This window comes from Gobius niger (assembly GCF_951799975.1).
Source record: "Gobius niger genome assembly, chromosome: 14".
NCBI lineage: Eukaryota > Metazoa > Chordata > Actinopteri > Gobiiformes > Gobiidae > Gobius > Gobius niger.
Window position 1 is genome coordinate 14,827,088 of NC_136865.1, and position 9,413 is coordinate 14,836,500.

Here is a 9,413-nt window from a genome sequence, read left to right on the forward strand (position 1 = left end):
GAAGCCGGTCTCTTCTAATTCTCCACTAAATCCATCTTTCCAAAGTTACCTCTCGCTCGGTGGCTTCAGATAGCTAACACTACACCTGAGTGTGAACACGCATGACGTCATTACGCTGTTTGCTTATTCACCCTGAGGCACTCTCTGTTCAAGTGAATTCACAGGCATATATATACACATATATACACAGGCAGTCGAAAAGGCCAGGGCTCATTCTACTCACCAGGGCATCGCTGGAGCATGTATGAGGAAGACATTTTAAATGTGTAGAGATTTATTTGTGGTCAAACTTATGCATAGTCCCTTTAAAGGTGCACTTGTGACTTTCATGTAAGGGCAGAAATGCTAATTTACGTTGTGCTTCATCTATCGTTGATTACAGATGGCAACAAGCACTGACATTAGCCTATGCATTTAGTAAATACATTGTTGGCCGTTGTCTACTGTTGAAGATGTCGCATCAGTTGTTTTACCACAGTGTGTTCTTGTAGCTGTTGCCTTCCATGTTTGCTGCGTTGTGTGTCAGTGGCTGAGCCCCGGTTGGTCATAGACTGAAAGTCAACGCTTGTTCGGAGAGCTTTGGTGACTATGTGGCTAAAACAGGCTTATGATGACTCCAACATGCCAAATTAGTGCCTTTTCTTTCAGATTTATTTGTAGCTCAGTCATGATTCCATTACACTCTTGCATCTCTACTTTAGTTGCTTCTAATCTACAGACTCCCAATCTTTCCAATCTTGTACTTAACATTTTATGCAGAAAAGTCTAATTCCTAGCCTTATTTGAGCTTTGGAACACATCAGCTTTTCTACTAATAACTATAGCTTATAAACAAGATATCCAAAATCTCTCAGAGCAAATTATTGTAAGCAATATATCTGCAAAATAAAACATAATTTAAACCTGGCTCTAACCATTATTAGTGTTTCATTGTAAAAAAAGAAAAGAAAAAAAACATAGCATTTTGTAGTATTTTGTATCATTCTGTTGCATGTCGACCTCTGTCCAGATAAGGTCTTTGCTCTCCCAGGTTGTGGAGTCCTGTTGTCATCACATCATTTGAGACTCAATGGGCTGTCAGTGATCTAATAGCTGCAGGACGTATGTGTGCGCCAGGGGTCAGGGCCGTGCAAGAGTCCGCCTGCTCCCCGGTGCGTAGTGATCCTCTCCACTCTGCAGAGTCAGCACCTCTCCGGCTAATACCATGTGGTAATATGCCCAGCTCATGGCTTTCTATCCAGGGCCATGCTTAATCATTCGCTAATTGAATCAGTTTGTGCCGGGCTATGGGTGTCAGTGCTGGTCAAAAAGGTGAGCAGGCAAATGAGTAGTTACTTGTACGGGGATCAGCAAGTGTTAAATGCATTAAGTTATATGTATTAACTATTAATCAAATTTGAACAGCTTAATTGTTCAGGGCCAGTGTCATCTGCATCTATTTTTATTCAAATATACAGACATGCAACAAATATTAATGGTAATAATCCATTGGTTTTATATAGCTCTTTTCTGGACACTCAAAAACTTCAAAATGCAACAAAAATATGACAAAAGAGCAACAAAAACATAACAAAAATGTGACAAAAAAGCAACAAATAAGTGACAAAAACACGACAAGAAAGCAACAATAAAAAATGATGACAAAGCCACAAAGAAAGAGTGACAAAAACAACACAAAAGTGACAAAACATGACAGAAAAAAAAAAAAAAAACTGATGACAAAGCAACAAAAAACACAACGAAAACATAACAAAAAAAGGGACAAAATGCAGCAATGCGCAGGGGCGATTTTAGAGTTTCAGCTTTAGGGGTGTATTTCCTGTAATTTGATGCATTTTAGATGAACGAATTACATTGCAAAAAAGTTGTAAAAACACATATATTCAAAATGAGACATTATTTTTTATAACAATTTATAAGTCGTTAATCATATTGTGGTATAATTGTATTTCAAGAGCATATGACTGTCATAACTATTTATATTGTGAGAGCTGCATGAATCTCTCCCACTTCTTGTGTCACTGATGAAACAAATGAAAACTTTATTTTCATACAAATATACAAATATCTATATATAAGTCTGTGTATATGAGACAGATTGTGATGTGGAGAGCCTTTACAACATCTATACAATTCCTACAATCAAAGTTGTTCTGCAGTGGAGAAGCTTTTGGATCACTGTAAAGCCGAACTAGGGAAAATACGCTCGGTTAAGGCGGGGGGTAAGAGGTTAAAATGTTTTGTTGCGACATAAAACTAGGATTTACAGTGAAATAAACTTGGTGACTATGTTACTTTACATTACTGCTCACATATTCAGCAAACAGAATAAATGAATGAATATTGAAGAATGACCATCATCATCTGCTAATTTACTGAAAATATAATGCTGGTTCCAGATAAAAATCATTTCACTTTCCTTCGCCACAGCTGGTTAATAATTTTCATTCAAATCCCACAATCATTATTACTGCGGGCCTTATCGCAGATGCACTTCACTCCGAATAATTAGCTTATTATTCACCATCATATCAGTGGACGTGTGGCGTGCTGCCGTTGATCTACATGGCTGATTGTGTGCTCTGCAGTGATGGCCCAGGTCTTGATGGCGGGCTATTAGATTCTCATTAGTTGGGCTTCAGTGCACTGGAGTCCACAGTCCCTGAAGGGCAGTGACTCAGGCTGGGCTCACACTTAAATCTCCTCCTCTGTCTCCAGATCCGTCTGCTCGACCTCTGACCCTGGTCAAGTGTCATTTACTGCTACCCATTCTCCAAGGACTCCACTTCTGTGAATCTATGGCTAAAGCTTGTGCTGTCTTCACTTCCACCTCCTTCAGCACGTTCCAAAGACGAGATGAGATGTCGTGAATGTACCTATTGTGAATGAGTGTATGTGTGAGTGGGCGGTGGTGGTCAGAGGGGCCAATGGCAGAGATTTGGAGCCGCGCTTATGTCAGTGTATCCCAGGGCATGTTGTGTGGCGACAATTTCTCACTTCTGAAATATGTGCTTGGTCATTGTTGAGTCGAGTTTCGCATTTCCAAAAACAAGAGAGAAGGACAGCTATTTGGGACATAAACATGAAGTGTGACAGACACAAAGCTATTTTAATCCTAAAATGAGTAGAACTGCAAAGCTAAGTCTAGGTAAATATTAAACAGTAATCATGTTTTAGCAGGCGCAGAGCTGCTGTGGACATTAGCACTAGCCACGTTAGCATTAGCGGCATTAGCATACCGTAAATTCCTATTGAGCACACCTGGATATACAGCAAGCAGTGGTGGAAAGTAGCAAAGTAAAAAGTACAAATTATCGGTACTTGAATACGTTTTACTTTTAATCCACTACATTTTTAAATTGGTTTAAAAGTAAAAGTACTTTATTTTCAAAGTGACCTCTCTACGATGAACTGGTTTAGTCTGAGTTTAGACTTGGTTTAGTGGTTTACTCCTTTAGACCTTGTTTAGATCTAGTTTAGTCTCGGTTTGGACCTGATTTAGTTCCTGTTTTTGACCTGGTTTACACCTTTAGACACGGTTTGATTCAAATGATAAAAAAAAGCCTGCACATTAAACTCTTTAATACTTATACTTTTCACCTGTAAAGTACATTTTACAATGCACACTTTTATTACTTTTACTTAAGTAAAAATTGTATCCGATACCAATACACTGAGCAAGTGTACCGACCCCCCCCTACCCCCCCTCTACCTCCAGCTCTTTATTGAGAGAACACATTGTCTGTTCTCAGTTTTCAGTCGGTCTCTCCCGAGTTTAGGCAGAATTGACAGGCGGATTAACCAGTCCGATAAACACGTGGTTCTTTTGTGTCAAAACATACTTGGCAGCTTATTTAGATTAGGAAGAAATGCTTGAACAAAGCGAATTAAAAAAATAAATAAAAAAGGACACAGAGGACTGAGAAATATGGCAGTGTTTTGCCAAAATGCTGTTAATCAGAGGTGAGGTAAGCTTTGAATAACAAGGATGTTTGAGGAAAGAAAGCTGGGCAACAAATATGGCTTTGATTGTATTTTTCTACATTTTAAATCAAGGTAGTGGTCATTGAAATGCCCACAGACACATCTCTTCACAGTCTAACAAAGTGAAGGACTGTGCAAAATCTATTTGAATCTCCAAATATGTAGGTTTATGCCATGTTTGCTCCTTAAATCTGCCAGGGTCGGCCCAGGACAAATACCGAGCCCGCCCTGTGCGTGGCCTGGGATCTAGTTGCATCCTTAATAAACATAATTGGCCCTGACAAAAAGATTTAAATGTTGACGAACAGATGGCTCCGTCAACACGCGCTGAATACCAAGAGGCCCCGTCGTCCAATCTGTCGGAAAGGGAAAAAAAAAGGCTGGTGAAACTTTGGAAATCATTCTCCCCTAACTCAGACATCACGGTCATAATCAAATGTAAATTACCTCGGCAAATAAATCTTTGATCAGCTCTTATCCCAAGCTGTTTTTGATTGTCAGGAGCATGGCAGTAAACGCAAGCCTCTTGTGAATGGGAGGCGTGTCGAACATTGTCCGCCACGCTGAAAGTTGGGCCTGCGCAAAAGTATGGAGCTGTGCAAATACAAATTTACATTCCTAAGAGGGAAGAAAGCTCTCAATGATACTAATAATGTTTGTAGAGGGTTGTAGGCAAGTCATCTCCTCCTACTGGCTTTGCTAATTAAAGTCGGCACCACTGGGACGGAGGGGGAAAACAGTGATAGCTCTGGGCCTGAACAGATGCGGCACTTTGATGAGGACTGGGGTTAGCTCGCGCACACAGTCTCCGCTAATCAAAAGTGGAGGAGCAGGTCAGTACTAATTACCTGCCCATTATCTTCAGGCTTTTACAGTATGGCACACTGTACTCGCCCTATTGTACACAGGGCTATAAGGGGGTGTTGTTGATGTTACTCTGCATGCACTGTCTTTGAGGTACTTCTGAAGCTTTTAAAGCAGTACTCATGCCCCAGAGGTCATAAGCGCCAATGCAGGTGTCGTAGCATGTTGCTGTTTTTTACTCATTAATTGTCCATGAGAGTAAAGACTACACTGACAGAAAAGACAAAGGGAGAGAGGGATATTGTTCATTCAATTACACAATGGAGATATTTTTTGTTCACTCAAACTTGGCGGTAAATACTGTTTAAGTGGTGCTAGCCCGGAGTTAGCTTTGCCCGTTAGCCTGTTAGCTTCTTCTACGTGATGCCAATAGTGTGTATTGGTGGCTCCGACCCGGTGGCAGGAAAGTTGCAATTGTGGTTTTCTGGCTAGACACCAGGGGGAGATTAAAGACCCCCAAATCATCCCATCAACACTTGTATTACCTCCTGAGGTACTACGAAAAGGATTTATTAAGGTTAAGTTACTAGTAATAGTAGTAGTAGGGGAGACCGGGTATGGTTGTAACACTTTTTTTCAGCTAAAGTTCTCAAATTTTCATACAAAGTACCCACATTTGTTTACTACAAATGGCACCAATTCAGACCTCTGCAAGAATAACACAGACCTCCTGAGGTGATGTCAAATACATGGCGGTCCTTTGTTACAACCTACGCCACTCCCGGGGTGGGTTGTAACACATGGTGGGGTAAGTTGCAACAGTTAAACAAAAGAAGCAAAAACAGAGACCACATGGCGTGGCCTATGTGATATGCTTCAAAAAGAGGAGAAGAACAATGTCTCTCTCCTCTCTCTCTCTAACCTGTCATATGCTAACCTCACGTTAGAGTCAGTCCATAATACAGGTCTGCTTGTCTGAGTCAAATAGTCTGCCAACACTTCCTCCTGCATCTCAGAAAACTTGATGACTTGTTGATGCTCAATAACCTACACTAGGATGATCACTGGACCCATGTTCTCTCAGCTTCTGCTGTGTTTTGCAGTATGCTCAGTGTTATATGACAGATCCCATGTGCCTTTGCAACTGATCTGACTGACTTTCCTTTCTGCCTGACCTCATCAGATGCTTTTTAAAGACATTTGAAGGCACCTCTATCACTCTTTCTTTTCCATTGCCTAGGCATTATGTAAAAGTATTAAAATCAAGAAAGTGTCTTTAATTGTATGTAAGGGGATGGTTGTGTTAATTTATTTTATTTTATGTGCAATAGTATAAGCACTAAACATATTATAGTCTTCGCATGAACCTGTTTACAACCTTGACAACCACCATGTGGGATCAGGGAGGAGGAGGGTAAACACCAATATGTTCATTTGACTCCTATCTTATCCCTGAGTGGTGGAACTGGTGGTGTTATAACTCTCCCCATGTTACAGCCATAGCCGGTCTCCCTGACTACTATTACATTTTTGGTTGTTTTTTTTGTCGCTTCCGAGATCTGACGGGATTGGAAAATACCTGTCCTTGTCAAGCTGCCATTTTTTTTTTGTATTTTCATCCTTTTTATAATTATTTTGTCTGTGTATTTTAGCATTAGGTCTTGTGAGGCATGTTGTGATCGCCTATACTGCTAGCAGCCTGTTGATTTGTTTCATTTGAACATACACACACAGTCATATACGTACACCACATGACATGGACGCTTCCAATTACCTCAGCTTCAATGATCCGCTGCAGCACCGCCCACTGTCAGCGCGCTAATTCCACTATAGCACTAATTAAATATTCATTTTAACAATGAGGTCCTTGGGGGGCCGCTTGTTTGGAGACGCACTGATTGCAGTTGCATTTTCTGCAGTAGTGGGTTCATTGCTCGCACTGTGTCACACATGACCTTTATGGTACATTTCTTCCAATTTTTATCTCTTTCTCTATAATCACCTCTCTTTATTTTCTTTAGCTTTTTCTGCAGGCTGTGCAATTAGCGTGTGCTCTCTCTGGTTGCAACGGGCAGGAGAGGCGAAAGAGGAAGGACCACCCTCTTCAGTGGAGTGATCAAGCCACAGGACAATCCCAGAGATTTCATTAAAGTGCCCATTTAAGGTTCCATCTGCCCTGGAGAGACAGGGGAATGGAGGCCAGGATGTGTGTCACTGGTGAGGGAGAGGGGACAGCAGTCATTCAGATCTGCTGATTTCCCCTGTCGAACTCAGGGGGAGACAGTAGACGGGTTGTCTGGACAACCACAGGTGTGTAGATACGTGCCAGATATCTCTTTTGTTTGCTTTTTTTCATACAAAGATGTCTAGTTGTTTGTCTAGTTGCTTTTTTCCATTCAGACTTTTTCAATTTCATTTTGTACAAAAGCAATGTGCTGCAGGGCTCAAACTAAGACGAGAACATGAGTGTTGGTGTCTGCTGTTTCAACCGGCAAAGTAGATGTACTGCACTGCTTCTTGCCATGTACTGCTTCATGCTCATGCTGACATGCTGTTGACAAGGTTGAAGTGTCTGGCCCACAGGCACGACACACCCACACACGTGCCAAACACCCTAAAACACTGCTGGGTTTTCAACAAAGTTCTGAACAGCACTACAGATTCCACAGAGGAAGGATGCGCTTTTCGTGCGTTGCATATTCAAACAGTACAATATACCTGAGTTTATTTTTTATTCAGAGTCATATTGCTGGGTACATGCAGAGCAACACAAACAACAATGTGCTGGCATCAAAGAAAAGCCCGATCATGCTGTTCCGTGCTCTGTCGTGCTCTAATCCCCACATTCATGTAAGTGGCTCACTGCCTTTGAACTCCCCCCAGCTGTTTAAAGTCATGAATTATCAATCAGATATGTTCCCCAAAATCGCATGCATCAGTGAAAACCCCATGAACACAAATTCCACTCACGTTTCTTTAGTTTGATACTAATTGAAAAACTATTCAAAATATATAATATTATGTGTGAATATTTTATACAAAATAATAATAATATTTTTCTTCTTTCTTTGAAGAAGACAGTTTTTTTTAAGAAGTCAGGTTGAAAACAAAATTATTACAAGCTTCTGAAACCGTCCAAATGCAGACCCAGTCTTCATTGGGTCAAGGCTCTGGGATTCAGTTTAATGTGCTAAATGATCCAAATGAAATATGCAATGCTTTCATTTTTCACATGCAAAGCTTCTGAATTAGCCTGTGTTTGTATTTAGAGCAAGTCATTATCACACACAATGCTAATTTATAAGTGAGGAAGAAATCATGCATTTATACATAAAAAAGATGTGTTTCCTATGCAAAACAGAAGCCTGTGGCTCTTTAGCCAGCGGCTACTTAGTGCATAATGCAGAGCAGCCCGTTATCCTGCGGTGGCAGCGTATTTCACTGAGAGTCCAAATGTGAACTGACTTCTGAGCGGTGCTTTGTGCAGCCTTCATCCTACAGCATGCAGTGCTCACACAGGACGGGAGCTGAGTGGAGGCCATGCTTAGGAGATGGGAGCTTGTGTAAATGAACATGAATAATGCAGGGAGCTGCTCTTGGCGCTGGCACTAGCCTTTGAGAAGCCTGTTTTAATGTGGGCTTCTCCGCTTGATGCTTATGTAAACTTTCCCATGCTGTGCTATGTGAGGTGAATACAGTGTATAGAACATAAGGAGCAGTGTAGTATGTATAGAGTCATACACAGTGACAGGGAGCAGCAGTCATGTGCTTAAAGAACAGGAGCACAGCTCAGACTGTGGAGGGTCACTCACCCTCACTTGGGAGTCACATGTTCTATGACTGCTGTGAGTTGTTTTTCTTCTACTGAATAATGCAAAGAAGTTACATTTGTACAAAAAGCATAACAGAATCCCACAAAGCCCACCCACACAAGTCCTAACAACACCAACCATGCACTTTTGTAAAATACTCCATCCAATACTCTACTTAACAGGCTTGTTTTAATGTAACCTCTGTTGTCAGAAATCTGCTAGCTAACATTAAACTTACTCACACTTTCTTGGAAATACACTGAATGTCAGTACTTTAATTTTTTTTCTCATGAGAAATAGACATTTGTCTGTCATTTACTCACTTTTAGAGATTGCACTTTAGAGTTTAATCATGATCTATAATCATACATTTTGGTAGCACACATTATTGTATTATTTTATTGCTACCACCACTTGTAATACATGAGGGGCAGAGAATATCCATGCAAAAAGCCGGGTGGTCACTGCTGTCATTCATATTCAAACGGAAAATAGCGGTGTTGAGATAAATGGCTGACTGATTGCACAGTCCATTATTCCAATCAATAGACGATGTGAATCAGTGCATTTAGATTCAGCTACCCAACCTAATCCCACAAATCATCTAACTCTGTGGTTGAAGCAGTGTGCCTATCAATCTAGCATGCAGCCCTTTTCATTATTCCCCATAAATGCCTGATTCTTATAGGTTATGTGTAATGGTGGGCAGGTGATACATTTGTTTCACCTCCACATACATGTATTTAAGCACCACATTCAGCACATCTGATATGGTTCACAGTGCTCCAGCCTGGTGTCAAAAGAGTTGACGCA